Raw genomic sequence first — 17,985 nt, forward strand, 5'->3', positions numbered from 1 at the left:
TTTAAACTACCAACATACATGCGCTAGTAGGACAGATTTCAAAATATTAATTTGAGCATAACAGAGAACAGAATTTGGGGATGTACATTTTTAAAATTCTTTTTCCAACTGCTTTATGCATTTCATTTTTTCATTGTCTTGTACTCTTAAATCTATTAACTAGCCCTTTTTACAACTTCTGATACATATCTAGAAATCCATCCATAACTTTGGGACCATTGTAGTAAAATATAGGACATAAAATTTACCATTTTAACCTTTTTTATTTTTTAATTGTGGTAAAAAATACATAAAATTTACCATCTGAACCATCTTTAATTGTACAGTCCAGTGGCATTAAGTACACTTACACTGTTGCACAGCCATCTATCTCTAGACCTCTTTTCACCTTGCAAAACTGATATTCCATTGTAATAATATTCCATTGTAAGTATATACCATATTTTGCTTATCCATTCACCTGTCGACAGACGAGGTTTGTTTCCCCCTTTTGGCTATTGTGAATAATGCTGCTATGAACACTGGTGTAAAAATATCTGTTCAAGTCCCTGTTTTCAATTCTTTTCGTATATACCCAGAACTAGAATTTCTGAATCAAATTCCAAGTTTAATTTTTTTGAGGAACCACCATATCATTTTCCACAGCAGCTGCACCATTTCATATTCCCATCAGCAGTGCACGAGGGTTCCATCTTGGGAATACTTTTAAACATAAAAAAATTAATTATTTTTAAATAACACACAGTGCTTCCAAAACAAACATTGAAATGATTGTCTAAACCACCATGCTAATACAACTATCATTTTCTAAAATCCAAATGCTTTCTCACTTGTATATTTTTACAGAATTATACTTTATATAATTTTTGGTTTTTTCCACATTATAAATCTAAGCATTTTCCATGATATTAGAAACCCAACATAATTATTTTAATATTTGAATTATATTCAACTAAAGGGAAATGTTTTCTTAATCATACCTTTGAACATTCAAATTGCTTCCACTTTTACACCATTAAAAATATGCAATAAACACATACACGTATAAATCCTTTTTCTTCTGTTGAATACTTTCCATAGGAAGGTATTAATCAGCTAAAAGATGTGCACTTTTTTACAGAGTTTTTGGTAAATATCACTAATTTTTTTTTAACAAAGGAATCATATAGATTTGTATTACCCCAGCACTCTCACCAGAAGGAGCTGTGATGGGAGGTACCGTTATCCTTCTTCGTATCACTAATTTTCTAACAGATTGCTTATCACCTAGCAAACACACGTTTACTAATAGAATTCATGAATGAATAAATGAGAATGCCATTTAACTGAATCCTAACTATCACTGAATCTTATTTCGTTTGCTAATTTAAGAGAACCAGAGCATTTTGGACTGGTTTAAACTATTTATTTTAACACAGTTAAAAATTTGGCCTTCAAATCAGGAGATCCATAAAAAAATGACAATATGTAGGTCTTCTTGGTATTTAAACATTTTCCTATACATTTCCAAGTGTAATATAATTCCACTCAATTATAACCATTCTTTCTAAACATAAAATATTACTGTGGGACCACTTTCCCAACTTGCATAGTTTATGGTATTAGGTAGATACAGCCCCTATTTAGCATTTATGTATAAGCAAATGAAATAGTATCAGCCATACTCTACTTATCATAACCGAAGTGTAACTGGCTCTATGTTTTCTTTGTTCTTTTTTCTTATGAATTTTCTACTGATTAAACTGTTGAGTCCTTTGACATTAAATGTTTCTTTTCATCTTTGCATCTGCCAAACTGACTAGCACAAAAAAAGGATCTGTACATAGTAGGTAACAATAAATATTCTGGTATACTTATTATGCTATATATTTATTTTCTATTTGATCTAATTGAGAATAATTTTAAAGAATCATGATACAAATAAAGTATATATGCATTAAAAATACACATTACAAAGATCCCCTCTTTATGTTAAAGTAGTAGAATAAAATTATCAGATAAAAAGGAAGCTTTCAACTATCCTGATGTTTAATGTAGTATTCAAGTCTTCTTCATAGATTGTAAATTATAATGGGAATGTTACTAGAACTGTCAAATTCTTCCCAAAGCAATCTTCAAGCTAATCAACATAGACAATCACTCTTTTCATTTCTATAGCAAAAGGAAAATTTTAAGCAGTATCTTTTGACTGTCTTGAAAATTGCTTAGTTGGAGGCTTTATTTTAAAATGCAACAAGCCTGAAATATTAAATGTAATTTGCAATGCAGCCTAGAGAAAGAATGAAGCATTTAGTACATTTTTCCTAACTGTTTCTGGTTGCTGCCTGGGTAGCTCCAGCACTTCTCTATCTTCAAAATCACCTTTGAGGGTTTCAACATCTTTTGACCACTACTTTTAATCAAAGAGGCTAAACATAAAATAATTTGACTATTATGTGGCAAAAATCTTAACAACACTGGCTTTGACACTTTTATTTAATTGACCTTAAACAGAGATTCCCCAGAAAGTAAACTGTTGGCACTTAATGAATTCTGATTAAGGTGACACATTACCCGATGTTAACATTGACAGAAATCACTGTCCCAGGAAAAAGTGGTCAATACTGAAGTTAGTAGAGTTTAGCTTTCCAATGATAATCATGTTTGTTTAGGTCTGCCTGACAATAAATACAGCTCAATCTTTTGTTAAAGGATTATTTATAAAACTCATACACCTTTAAAAAAATAAAAAACAAAAAAACAAAAAAAAACTCATACACCTTAAAAAATTTGCACACACAAAAATGTTATAGCCTGTCTTTATTTCCACCCATACCGTGAGACATTTAACACAAAAATAATACAAAAGCAGAAATACAGAATTAAATGGAAATTTAAGAGATGTAGCCCAATCTCTTAAAAGGAGGAAAGTGAAGTCCAGAGAGTTTGACTTGTTCAATGTCAAATTATTGAGTTTCTTGCAGAGAGTGAATTATAATTCAGATCTCATTATTTCTGATTAAATATGCTTTCTATAGTTCTATGAAAATCATTGGCCTTGCCCTTCACACTAAGAGCACTGTTTTCTTAATTTTCCACTATTTTAATCTGGAATAAAGTTCCCACATCCATTTATCCAACATGGAAGAAGAAAGCAGTTATTGAGTTCATGATTTGATAAGGAGAGAGGAAAATACCGGTCTAGTAAATGGAGGTTATGAAAAGAAAAGAGGGCAAAGTATTTCAGAATGTTGTCAGGTAGAGCTGCTTTTATTTCTGAATAGAAGGAGTCATTCTCTTTGGGAGGAGGCAGTAATGGATGGGATGTTGGGGCTATAATCGAAAGGAGGGGAAAATCAGCTCAGCGCCCTCATTGTTCTTAAAGACTGTTCATTGTCTAATAAGGCAAACACTATTCACTATGTGCATCAGGAGAATCAGGAGAAAAAGGAATACATTTTATTTCTGGAAGAATCCACATCATATTCAAGTTCGTATTTTTATGATGTATTATAATTTTAAAGAAAATGTATAGTGGGGAAATGAGACATAGATGAACAAAGGAAGTCTTTTTATAGAGTAAATGTAAGTTTTAGGTTTTCATAGCCCAATGTTCTAGCCCAGTGTACATTTGGGCATGTCAATGACACAGGAACAAGTTGCCCAGGGATACTGGATTGTAGAATTCAGAGTGTACGACTCTACTCTAACTGGGCCATTTTGGGGTGGGGGGGAAGTTTCATTTGATTTTTTCCGTAGAGAGCATGAGTATTTGTTTGGTATTACATGTGTTAGGAAGGGCATATATGCCCTTACGCCCTTAAAATAAAGCTTGTCTCTAAAATTTTATTCATTATTGTTGCCAGGAGAAAAAGTTATAAGGGAAAAAATTCACAGGGAAAAAAGAATCCACAGACAAGTTTTATATAAAAACCACAAACAAAAATGATTCATTGTTTCTTAACATATGGTTATTTCTACAAGTAAATGCATCTCTTTCTTGCACGCTGCTCTTTACTGGTATATACACTTTCCACTAATTACAAAGTCTTTTAGGAGGAAAATTTCTATGTAAAAACATGAATCTGATATTTGGCTTGAAATTTATAGACAGAATTTTTTTAATGCAGTAGGATTAATGATTGTTCTGATATTCATTTCTATACACTGGTTTTCATTTAAACCAAGAGCCTAAAAAGCACCTCTGGCAAATTTTTTTAAATTACTGGCATAAATTTTATTAAAAATTGTTGTGCTTTAAAATTATATTGCTAAAGACAAACCACGTATGAAAATTTTTTCCATTAATACGTAGTCATTGCTGGTTCAATAAAACAGGATTACCATGTATTTTATTTTACATGTTATATATAACAGATACTTTTGATATGTATATTTTACATATATATCTGTATGAATACACTAATCTATGTATATTTTACATATATACTAAAATTAGGATTTTATACCCAACATTAGAAAGAAACCCTAATAATAATTTTGAGAATGTATACATAAATTCAGTAAATGTTCTCATTTAGCATAAAATGAACTAACTTTAAGGATTCCTATCGATGTAACTCTGAAGTGGTCAAGATTTTAAGCAGTCTCTGATGATCAGAGCTCAAAATTTACCAGTATACCAAATGACTTACTGTAACTTTTAACTGTAATATAACACTAAAAAATAGCATTTTTCTCCCTATGAGAGCATCAATACTGTAATCATTTATTCATAGAAACTAGCAACTATATTTTTCAAATTATTTTCTGGATTAAAAGTATTATTATAAAAACAAAAATCCACTGTGCCAGTTTTCTGGTTATACAGCAGCTTGGTGGAGTTTGGGGAAGGGTAGGGGGGGTGTTTTTGATTGTCAATTTATTTTTGTTTGTTGGCTATTTTACGATTTAAAGATTATAAAAGCAATACATATTGATTGCTAAAAATATATTACCAGCATAAGAGTAAAGGTAAAAAGTAAAAGTCCCCTTCCTATAAAACCCGTTAACCTCTTCAGAGGTTGAATTCTATCATAGTTTCCTATGTGTCCATTAAAGATAAGTTTATACAAACCATGCTCATGCATACATCTAGTTTTTACATAAGATCATACTATACAAACTGTAGTGTAATTTTAAAATTTCATACTTAATATAAGTTGGACATGCTTTCATAGCAGTACATGTAGGTGTACATCCTTTTTAAATTAATTTATTTAAAACTGTTCCCTATTTAAGAATGTTTTGCATTTTGCTATTGCAAATGTTTTAAGTACATCTTTGTACAAATATTGCTACCTACTTAGGTGAGATACCTGTAAAGGAAGATATCTGTAAGGTATGTTTCTAGAGATAAAATTTCTCTGTCAAAGAGAACTGCATTTAAAATTTTGCTAGATAGAGCCAAGCTAAATTTCAAAACATACCTCTAAACTGCCATCCCACCAAAGCTGGTTATTGTTGATATTGTTGTTGTTATTTATATTTTTTGTATAATTTTATTTGCCAAATGTGGTTTCATTTCCCCTAAATTATTTACCTGTGAGTAACCTCCAATTTTCATGTTTTTAAATATATTAACCTGAAGAGGGCATCACAATGCAGGCTCTAGGAAGTAATTCTAACGTGGACTTTTCCATTCAACAGCAATAGTACCATGAGTCTGGAGACATTATGAGAGGGTATATAAGCTTTCTTCTACCTTTAGGCAAATTACACCTAACTCTCCCCCACCGCCACATTCTTATTTAATTACAACTTCAAACAGAAATTTTATCAGGCAAACTGTTTACTGCATTTCCTTATATATTCATTCTATAGGAAAGTGAAAATAATGTTCACACAATTCTAAACAAATGGTACACTTATAAACAAAGAAGTTAGCAGGCAAATGCCAGGAAAAGGACACCTATTTGAGGTTACTAACTTCAGTTCTAGATTTAGAAATTAATGTTACTAATAATAAGACATCTTATTCTTGGTAATGCTGTCAACAGAAGAGGTTAATTGATGTTCCAAACTTAATACAGGACACTGGGGATAAAGACTATGAAATCTGCAGAGTCAACTCTTATTTATATACGCCAAAATAAAGGGGAATCATTGTTATTAATTCAGATCTGCATGTAACTTAATTTTTGTAAAGAGTGAAATTATAAATATGCCTGGGGATATTTACAGAGTTTGGTTACGCTTAAAATTTGATCTTTCAGTGAAGTTATATTCACAGACTTTTACAAAATGTAACGTAACTTTAAAAAATGAAACTTCAGCCTTTTAAATATTGCAGTTTAGTGATTTTCAGGCTACTAATAATTCTGTGTTCCCTTTTTAAATGACTATGTAAAGTAAGTTCCAGTGGTGATAACTTTCTAAAATAATATTAATTGAAACACCTCTAGAATTAAAAATCTATGAAGTTACTGATGTGAAATAATTAAATTTAAAAGCTACACAATAAAATTCAAAATTCTTCATCAAAATCAATACCTGAGAAACTCTATCCTTTCACCCTACAGGAATTACTGTAAGATTTTCAGAACTGTAATTTAAAATACATTGTCTTTTATAACAAAGCTTAAAACCAATTAATGGCAAACCTACGATTATATTATACATTATTTGTTCTACTTATGAATGTTTGTGTGGTATGAGATTTTTTCTATAATAAAGGAAGTTTCAGTATGAAACTTTGCAATTAACAAGTGGTCACTCCCTGTCTTTATATCCTCATAACCCAATGTCACCCAACTCACGTGCCTGTGAATATGCTGGAACATACTAAAATTTCTACCCATCACATGCCCATTCACTTGGTCTTTGTATACATTTACATGCATATCACGATCTGTGATATAAAAGCAATGAGATGAATTTCAACAAGCCATGTAAGAAATCAATCATTTTATAGTCCCTTTCGTCTTCTCTCCTGATGCTTTTCTTTGCAGCCACTAATATCCAAATCTTGGCATTCTCTTCCAATCTTGTGATTTCAACTTTTTTAAAAATGTAGAATACAGGGAGGGTACAGGGAGGGTAACTTTCACATGGGAGCTCCCTGGTTTCAGGGAGACTGAGAGGAGGTTCAATGGACCCTCTTGCATCCGCCATTCCTTAAGTAACTTTAATTCAAAATAATCAATATGCCACTGAGAAATATTTTGGGGTGGCCTGCCCAGGCCCCAGTAGTTCTAACTCAGGCTTCCAGACCCCAGAGCTTCTACTCTTAACCACTCTATACTGACTTCCTAGCAGTAGCTGATGCGTCAAAGATGCTTAATGTGGTACCGTGACCCATGATGACGGAGGTTCCCCAAAAGACTGGAAAACATTAGGGATGGACCAAATGCACACTTCCTCTTCACACCAAACTAGGAAAGGTCCTATCTGCAAATTGTATCCTCGAAAGCAAGTATATACGTACCTCATTGTCATGGATGGTGCCCAGGGTTTTCTTCCATATGCTTTCAACAAACTACATTTTTCCTCTGGATATATTTATATCTTCTTTTTTTATAAGCCTTGACTTTCTTTTAATTAATACCAAAAGGTTTTCCCCATTATGGCCTGAAAACCTAAGTGCTTAAGAACTAAGCCGTCATTTTCAGTAAAGCCACAAAAGAAACAAAAAAGGGCGCATTCATAGTTTTTAGATAGGGAGATCCAAACAAGACGGTCCTCAAGCCAATCAGAAGTCTCGTGTATGCAGAACTGCTAGGTTATCAATCACGTGGGAAAACTTGGGTACCTTGATACCGACAAATTGGCTTCAACGTTCTGGTACACACACCTCTAAATCGTTAGAGGCCAATTTAAAGATCTCAGGGGCCGCCTCCTGGGCTCCCAACTGGCAACTTGGAAGATGTCCAGAACTTGGGGAAGCAATGAAACTTGGTGGAAAATGGAGGCAGTGGGTGATGGGCATGTGTTTAATTTTTAAACTAGCAAAACTGGGGACTTCGCGGGCACCCTGTAAAGATTCCCGGCCCTGAAATTAATACCACTAATAATACTCTGCCAGTTTTTTTGTTTTGTTTTGTTTTTGATGGAACACGGTAACTTTGCCTTATTTTATTAATAAACAGATACCTTAGTGGCATGTTTCACTTATGGGTATTTTGGTTCCTAGTATTTAAAATACAGTCACAAATCCAATCATGGGGGGAAAAAATGCAATAAAGGGGCGACAGCGAACACGTATATGTATGAAGTATCACTTAAAAGCATTTATTACCGTCGGTGTGTTGGGTGGTGACGGCCAAAGTGCGGCTGTGGTTAACGTACGTCGCAAGACCCTGAGCGGTTGGAGTCGCACTACGCCCCGGACTCGTCAGTAAGATCACTGGGTACCTCACGCTCTAAAAATGGCGGCCGCGCCTCTATCCACCAGAGAGCACGACCCCAGAGGAACGTCACGTCACCAGGGCAACGACGCTCTTGCGTAAGGGCGCGACGCGGGTGAAAGTTCAGCGCTGACGCTGTGAACTCCGGTGCCGCGTCTGGGCCCAAGGCGAGGCCGGAACCCAAGCGACTCCCAAGGTTTCCGGCCAGGCGAACGTTGGCCCAGGCTTGGGAGAAACGAAGCGCGCCTCTCCCTGCGCTCGGCCTCGCCTGGCGGGCCGGAGGCTGGACGCCCAGACGCGACCTCAGGCTGAGGGGCGGGGCGAGCCGAGCGCCCGGCCCTCCCCAGAGCACGCGAGCTCCGTTCCGCGCCGGGTGGCGCCCGCTGGAGTTGACGTTAGCCATGGAAACGGGGAGCGGGTCACGACGCCACCGCGGTAAGCTGGTTGCCCCGGCCGCCACAGCTCTTCTGCCTCCGCGTTCGGACCGCAGGCAGCCTCCCGGCGGGAGCGCCCTATACGGGTTTACCTGCAAAAACGCAGTCCCCGGGATGCCTTCGCATCGCCTCTTCCTTCAGGTGACTCGAGGTACGTTAGATCCTCGACACCCACCTGGGAACTTCTTGGTAGCCTTAATTTCCAAGCCTGTGCAGAGTGATTATTGCACTTTTTAAGACGTGAGATGAACTCAGTCGCTAGAGGCATCAATCTGGTGTGATTTTAATTTTCGTTCGTAAGGCTGCGTTAGCCCGTTGAGTTTTAGCATTTTATTTCTAAGAGACACTTGCGAAATAGAAAATGGCCCTTTCAGTCTTAGTTTAGGGATGGCTTTGTTATCCCAATAAAGTTTATACACTATGCCCCTTACTACTGTGTTCATTCTCTCTCTATCTCCCCTTTTGCCCCATAGTGGTCAAATCATGGACCCCTGAACAGGAACAACTCTTTCCCCACTGATCTGCATCCTCTCTCCACAGCCCGCTGTTTATCAAGGACCAACATTTACTTCAATGAAGTCTACTCCATCAGAAGTCACTTATCAGGCCTCTGAATTGATTTTCTCTCTTATTCAGCTGTATAATATTAGGTGGATTTTTCCTTTGTTAGCTCATTCCTGCATTTAGGGCAAAGACCATCCTTTATATTATTGGGTGTCTACTACCACCTATGCCAAATTTCCAAACCGTTATCATAGCATCCAAAGCCAGTTCAGATGTTGCCATTTTAGTAATTTAACTGTTTGGGCACCTGACCATTACTTTAAAATTTCCTACTTAAAGAGATGCCTGCTAGTTATTAACTGCCACAGAAAATACCACGTTGGGGATCTTTTCTGTTTCTTTTTCTTTTGTAAGAACTTTATTGAGATAAAAATTCACATTCCATACAATTCAATTTTAAAACATTTTCATCACTCCCAAAAGAAGCACTGTACCCTTTAGCAGTCACTCTCCCTGCCCCAAGTCCTCACTGTATCCACCAGCCCAGGCATACCCTAATCTGTTTTCAGTCTTTATAGATTTGCTGGTCCTGGACATTTCATATAAATGGAATTATACAATATGTGGCCTTTTGTGATTGGCTTCTTCCACTTAGCATTCTGTTTTCAGGGTTCATTCATGTTGTATCATGCATCAGTACTTCGTTGTCATTTATAGTCTATTACTATTCTATTGTATGGATATATTACATTTTATTTCATCTGTTGATGGCCGTTTATGTTGTTTCCATTTTTTGGCTATTAATATTTCTGCTATGAATGTTCATGTACAAATTTTTGTGTAGACTTATGTTTTCATTTCTCTTGGGTAAATACCTAGGAATGAAATTGTTAGGTCATATGGTAACTCTATGTTTAGCCTTTTGAGGAACTGCCAGACTGTTTCCAAAGCAACTACACTGTTTTACATTATCACTTGAGGGTTTTGATTTCTCCATAACCTCGGCAGTACTTGTTATTGTCAGTCTTTCTGATGGCCAGTCAAGTGGATTTGAACTGATATCTCATTGTGGTTTTGGTTTGCATTTCCCCAATGAGTAATGTTGTTGAGCATCATTTTGTGTGCTTATACTAGCCATTGGTATATTATCTTTGGAGAAATTCAGATCCTTTGCCCATTTTTAAATTATTTGTTTTTTCATTATTAAGTTGTAAGAGATTTTTCTATATTCTAGATATAAGTCCCTTAACATATATATTTTTTGCAATAATTTTCTCCCATTCTGTGAGTTGTTTTCGCTTTCTTCATGGTGAGAACCTTTTCTTTTAGACAGTTTCCCCCCTTGTGTTTGTTTATGTCTTATCAAGCAGTCCTACCTGCCATGGCCATGCTGACTTAGCTAACAAAAGCTTCCTATTTTGACATTTGTAGATTTCTCTTAGGCCCACCTTCCTCTGAAGACCCTTTTTCCAAATTTGTCCTTCTATTTCTTAATTCACAAAATAAACTTCCCTTTCATATGTCAATAGCTTGGTGTGATTGAAAAACTCTGTCTTCCTCCAACTGACATTATGTGTTGGTTCAGTCACTTAATATCACTGGTTCTCAATTTTACTTTCTGTAAAATATATTGATTTATTTCTGGTAATTCATGTGAGTGTTAGACTTCATTCGCCTGATACTTGATTTTGAAGGAAGAGCTTATTAATCCATTTGAATTTATAGTGGCTAAGATGTGTGAGGTGTGAGAAGGGTAGATTGGGATAGGAGAAGAAGTATTACTGGCAGTGCTGCACATTTATGATGCTCTGATGTGACCTTTGGCTATTTCCTACCATCTTAGTTTTCTGTAAGTAATGGAATGCTATCAGTTCATGTTCTAATGGTGTACATTTGGGAAGTGTGAATCATAGAACCAACAACTCATCGTTCCACCTGGGAAGCATTGCCAATACATAATCTGCAATAAATAGATCCTTTGAGCTATCTAATCACCCCTCCCATCCAGTCAGAATTTTCCCTACATACCAATTCCTGTGAATTTACAGAAAACTCTTCAATTGAAAGACCCTTCAAAATCTGGAATTTGAAAAATTACCATTTTGTATAGCCAAAGAGATGTTAACGTCCTTGTTCTTTTTAGGCGCTTGGGTAAATTTTCCTTTTACTGGTAAGGGAGGAGTGTGCTTACTACATAATCGATAAACTAAAACACGAAATGTATTTTTCATCTTTAAGCACCAAATGTCTTTCAAAAGACTCTTCAAGAATCTAGCTGTTCATCCATGGCATAGCATTTGGTTCAGATCCCATAGAGTATTTTCATAATTACAGGGGTAACTATCTTTGCATCTGTAGATTCCTATTAGTACCCTCAACAGTTAGTACTTGGCTATCTAAAAAGTACACATATGTGTTCTGGTGATGACAGATGATTTCTATCCAGAGTAACTGAGAATTAAGTTGTTTCATATCTTGCCAGATTTAGTAAAATTTGACAAGTATATTAAAACATAATAAGTTTCCTGAAAGTACAACAAAACTATAGTTGAAGTACAGTGCAGAAGTGCTCAGTAAATATGTGTGGATTCAATATCCTCTCACCTGTTAGGGTAGCTGTTATAAAAAACAAAAGATAACAAGTGTTGGGGAGGATGTGGAGAAATTGGAAGCTTCCCACTGTTGGTGGGAATACAAAATGGCACATCACACAGAAGTAGCACAGTGCTACTGAAAACAGTATGGGGAATCCTCAAAAAATTAAAAATAGAACTGCCATGTGATCCAGCAATTCTGCTTCTGGGTATTTATCCAAAAGAATTGAAAGCAGGATCTTTCAACATATTTGCACTTTCATGTTTACTGAAGCATTATTCATAATAGCCAAAAAGTGGAAGCAAACGAAGTGTCCATCAGCTGATGAATGGATAAAGAAAATGTAGTATATACATAAAATGGAATATTAGTAAGCCTAAAAAGGAAAGAAATCCTGCCATATGTGACAACATGGATGAGCCTTGAACACATGGTAAATGAAATAAGACAATCATAGAAGGACAAATACTGCATGATTCCACTTACATGAGGTATCTAAAATCATCCAAGTCCTAGAAACAGGGAGTAGAATGATGTGCCAGGTGCTTGGGGGAGGAATAAATGGAGAGTTGCTGTTTAACAAGTTTTAGTTATACAAGATAAATAAGTTCTAGAGATCTACTGTACAACATTGTGTTGCTAGTTAACAATACTGTATTGTACATTTGAAAATTTAAGAGGGTAGATCATATGTTAAGTGTCCTTGCCATAAAAAAAAAAAAATCTAACGTAATAGAACAGAAAATAAATGTGTGGATTCAATGAATGAAATCAACCAACAATAAAAACAATATGCTAGATTAAAAAAAAAAAAAAAAAGTAACCTTTGCTAACCAAAATCAGGCAATTGCTAAAACTTCTATTTCTAGGAATTCTTTTTGCCAAATTTAGAGAACTATAAATTCAGTATAATCCCCCAAAACTGCCACTTTTTGTTATCTCTTTCTTTGTTTTAAGGGATTTTCAGGCTGATATTTTGCATGATTACTGAGTTAAAGTTTTGGTAACTAAGTACTCCTTTCTAGGTCATTGCTAAATTGATCTCTGTTTCCTACCCTTTTGGATAATGGGTAAGAAATGTGGCTCAAATTCCAAAAAAAGTAACATTTCTGTGGCTATTTTGTTGGCCTGCTTTCAGAGTAGCATATGAAGAAAGCATATGGCCTAAATGATTGTTGTGATGCCACCTTTATCCCTTAACTTCTCTTTTCACAGCTTTAAAATTTTTTTCCCTAAGCCTTGAGCCATTTTTCATTTTAACATGTTGGAGGTAGCAGCCATATAAATGCACCAATCTGTCTTTAACAGTCTTTCAGAGCATATGCCAAATTCTCATTCAGGGAGTTAGTTTTAATTATTCTGATTTTATTTTTTCATGCTACTAATCCAGATTAGAACTTAGAAGATCTCTCTATAGAAATGTAACTGTCATTTCATACAAAGAAAATATTTTTGAAGTATTCCAGGATCTGTAATTAAAGTTTAAGTCAAACAGTACCAATTTATCATAATTTTTGCCTAAATGAATTTACAGTATCTGTCATGTAATCCTCTTTTATCCTTAAAATACTAGAAAAAACAACCTGATGTACTTGCTACCTATCAAATTTCCATAATTTTTTTTCTTGTGTACCTTTGTTCATGACATTCCTCCTTAACTGGTATATCTTTTTAACTCTACTTCACCTAGCTAAATCTTTAAGGTTGTGATTGAAGCCCAGGCCAATATTTCTGAAAGCAGTTTCCATAAAACACTGCACACATGATCTGTTATTAGATATCAAGGGAAAAATGGGTTCCAAGGACAAATAAGTTTGGAAAACTCAAATGACATATTTTAAGCAGATTTGCAGTGGTATTTTTTTTAACTTGAAGATGTCTCAGAGTCTTTAGTCTGCTGATATCCATTGTGACTCTTCAAGATTACAGTCTGGTATATAGTTTCTCAAACTTCTTTGACCACAGACACCTTTTCAAAAAACATTCTGTAGGGCAAACAATCCTGTATCCTTCAGCCTTTCTTTTTATATTCCATTAAAATAAATCGCCATCCCAGTGTCCTCCCCCATTCGCCTAAGGCTTCTTGAGGGAACTTATACCCTTCATACTTTTTCGTCTGCCCTCACTTTATTATTGCTCCTGCCTTATTTTGCCTCTTGTGTCTGCCGTTCTTCCTGTTTTTCTCTCCCAATAAGAACTAGCTGCTCCTTCCTGGTAATGAAGGAGATTAAAGTGTAGCATAAGACAAGGAGCAAATTAAAATTGGGCTTCTGACATGTTAAAATCCTCTAGCCATTTCCTTCTCCATGGGAGAAACCCAGCCATGTTTCTCCCTCAGGCCCATCCTGCTCCAGTATTACTGGGATACTATACTGCTCTAGGCAAAATCTTCTCTGAGCCAATAGTACTATCATTAGACGCCATTATTTAGTCCATAAGAAAAATAAATGAAGATACTTTCCAAACATTTAAAAACTGGGAATAAAGATTTTATGGGTTTACTGTTTTGAATGGGGCAGGATATGCTGGAAGAAGTTTTCAAAAACAGTAAATAACATCCAACTTCCCTTTTAACAACAATATTTAATGTTCTCCAACTTTAATCATCTTACCTAAGCTATGCCAGTAATGTACTAAATACATGCCTTTCTGTGCCAAGGTACAGTATTTTACTAAATATTATGGAGAATCAGAAGTATCTCAAGATTTGGCCCTTACCCACAAATAACTTAATAGTAGAGAAAAGAAAAACATTTGAAAAGATAACATGTAAAGAGATGAACAATACAAGAAATGCCCTCTGTTGATACATGTTACAAGATGAGTACTATGAACAAGCAATGTTTTTGATACACAGATAAGAGAGAGGCATAGTTTGGTCTAAGTGCTCTGCAAAATTTTCAGAAAGGATTAGACTGAATCTTGAAAGTTGACTAAGATTAGTAATTATGGAAGGAAGAAGAAGACATCCTGGGCAAAGGAAAGGGTATGAGCATAGGCACCCAGAAGGCCACAGGATGTGTTTGCAGGGCATGGGTTGAGAGTTCTAGAGGATATTTGATACTTTAAAGAAGTGTCAAAATGTTATATGTAAAATACACACAAACACAGCCTAATGAGTATGACTTCTGAAATTTTTTACACTTATACACACCGAATAACCATGTATACAGACAAGTGTGTGTACTTCTTTTTTCTAATACAAATGGGATCATCAGTGTGTTTATTGTACTTTGCAATATATTGTGGGCATCATTCCATGTTTCCAAATCAACAATAGATCGTGAGAGTATTCCACTGTTTGGAATATAATCACAGAGTATTCCATCAAATGGGTAAGAACATTTAAACTAAATTTACAAAAGGCTCAGAAGTACTAAAAGGTTAATGAATATGGGTAGTAATATGCAGCTAGATAATCTAGTTTATAAGATACTTCAATTTCTGTCTTCCTTTCCCAGCGAGCCATCTCACCTTGTTCCTCACTTGCCTCAGTGGAGAAGGAGTGGCCAGCTTTTACCTAACTCCCTGGGAAAATTTCAGGTACATCTAGATTCTTCAAAATGCTCAGGCCAGCCATCCAAGCTCGATTTCCTGTCTGATAGCATCATCCATAGGTAATTGAAATTAGAATCTTTACCCACACCCATAGGAGCATGTCCTTACTTACCTATGGCTTGTACTGAACAAGCATATCAGTACAGTACACTGACATCACTGACATCGGTACAGGAGATATGCTCATTCAGAGGGGAGGGAGGCAATCTTTTCATTTTCTGAGATTAAACCATCAACCATTAAGGTTCCATTTGGCCCTGCGGTTCTGTTATTTTGTGAGTACTTGCAGGGCTGTCTGTCATGTGAGTAAAAGCTATGACTTTCTATATAGAGCTAAGGCCAGTAGCTGGAAGATATAAGGTGATAAGTGTTTAAAGTATAAAGAATTTCCCAAAAGTATAGCAAGAAGTGCTCTAAGGTAGTAATTCTTAGTGATGACCAAAAAACCTTTTGTGATACCCAAAAGCTCCCTCCATGGCTGATGTTGTTGGGTAGAAGTGACTTGCAGAAAGACTCTTTTAAACTGACAGGAAGAAAGGTTACTTTAAGATGGCTTTAAATTCTTTGTGTGTGGTAAAATACACAGAGCATAAAATTTACCATCTTGACCATTTCTAAGTGTATAGTTCAGTGATACTCAATGCATTCACATTGTTGTGCAAGCATCATCACTGTCTCTCCCCGTGATTCTTTTCATCTTGTAAAACTCTATACCATTTAAACAGTAACTACCCATTCTCCTCTCCCCTCAGCCCATGGCAACCACTATTCTGCTTTCTGTCTGTGATTTTGACTACTCTAAGTACCTTGTAGATTTATATAGTATTTGTCTTATTGTGACTGGCTTATTTCACTACGCATAATGTCCTAAAGTTTCACCCATGATATAGCAAATTGCAGGATTTCCTTCCTTTTTAAGGGTGAATAATATTCCATTGTATGTATATACTAAATTTTGCTTATTTATTCATCCTTTGATGAACACTTGGTTTGCTTCCACCTTTTAATTATTGTGAATAATGCTGCTGTAAACGTGAGTATACAAATTATTTCTTTGAGACCCTGCTTTCAATTCTTTGTAGTATATATCAAGAAGTGGAATTCTTAGATCATATGGTAATTCAATTTTTAATGTTTTGAGGAACTACCATACTGTTTTCCATGGCAACTGTACCGTTTTACCTTCCTACCAACAGTGCACAGGGTTCCAATTTTTCCACATCCTTGGCAACACTTATTTTCTGGGGGTTTTTTTTTTTTTTTTTGATAGTAACTATCCTAATGAACATGAAGTGTTATCTCATTATACTTTGATTTGCATTTCCCTAATGATTAGTGATGTTGAGCATCTTTTCATGTACTTATTGCCATTTGTATATCTTCTTTAGAGAAATGTCTATTCAAGTTCTTTGCCAGTTTTTGAATTAGATTGTTTGTGTTTCTGTTGAGTTTTAGGAGGTCTTTATATATCCTGGATATTCGTAACTTATTTTTTCTCCCATTCTGTTAATTGTCTTTTCACTCTGTTGATAGTGTCTTTTGATGCACGTGATTTAATTTTTGTGAAGTCCATTTTGTCTATTTTTTTCTTTTGTTACCTGTACCTTTGGTGTCATACCCAAGAAGTCATTGCCAAATCCAATGTCAGAAGCTTTGTCCTATGTTTTCTTTTAAGAGTGTTGTTGTTTTAGGTCTTATACTTTAAAGCTCTTGATCCATTTTGAGTTACCTTTTGTATATGGTGTTAGGTAAGGAGCTAACTTCATCTTTTTGCACGTGGGCACCCAGTTTTCCCAGCACCATTTTTTGCAGACTGTTCTTTCCTCATTGAATGGTCTTGGCACCCTTGTCAAATATTTGACTGTATATGTGGGTTTATTTCTGGACTCTTTATTCTATTCTATTGGTCTATATGTCTGTCTTTATAAAGATGGCTTTAAACTTAATTTTTCATTTCTAACTTAGTATATGACTCCTGAGGTAATGCTTCACTAGCTGATCTTGTTAACAGGCAACTGTTTTTCAGAAACAGGAAAAGGGAAAGTTGAAGAGAACAGAATCCATATTATTTGATCCTTAGTTTTTTATGGCCCTTAAATGAAAATAATCTAGACTAAAGCATATATGGGTCCTATTATTATTTCATGTTTTGCTAGTTCTGGTAGATTTTTGGAAACTGACAAGAGAAAGAGAGACTAAAAATTGAGTCATGAAATGGTTTGCATGTGGTAACATAGTAATAATATGCTTAATAATAAGCATGTAATCTGACTCTTGGAGTTTTTTGTTTCCAGTTCATTGTCCTTCCTACTGCATGTTGAGCTGCCAGTGGCTTTTTATTGAAATGCTACTATTTTAGCAGGGTTTGACTTTTTAAAATATCAGAAAAGCCTAAGTTTACTATAATTGTTAAGTGATGTGACTAACACTTAGTATTTCTATTTTCCACTTCTATTTCCATTTCAATTCAAAGGAATTATAGAGAATATCCTTATTTTATAGAGCAGGGGTTGGCAAACTATGGCCCACAGGCTAATCTGGCCCATAGCCTGTTTGTGTAAATACTGTAA

The 17,985-nt window shown here is 35.4% G+C and overlaps 1 protein-coding gene across 6 annotated transcripts in view; it reads left to right on the top strand.

Annotated features, from left to right (window-relative positions):
- Positions 1–8,681: 8,681 nt before the first annotated feature.
- PCNX4 (pecanex 4) overlaps positions 8,682–17,985 on the top strand; it is a 42,755-nt gene continuing 33,451 nt past the window's right edge. For 2 of the 6 annotated variants that reach the window (XM_061182632.1, XM_061182629.1), the window contains exon 1: positions 8,827–8,909. The gene's annotated coding sequence lies outside the window, so the exon portion shown is untranslated. Of the gene's footprint in view, positions 8,760–8,826; positions 8,910–15,316; positions 15,401–15,427; positions 15,475–17,985 lie in introns of those variants that run through there. The other 4 variants (XM_061182634.1, XM_061182635.1, XM_061182631.1 and 1 more) reach the window with 4 other exon arrangements.

This window comes from Eubalaena glacialis, chromosome 2, assembly GCF_028564815.1.
Source record: "Eubalaena glacialis isolate mEubGla1 chromosome 2, mEubGla1.1.hap2.+ XY, whole genome shotgun sequence".
Taxonomy (NCBI): domain Eukaryota; kingdom Metazoa; phylum Chordata; class Mammalia; order Artiodactyla; family Balaenidae; genus Eubalaena; species Eubalaena glacialis.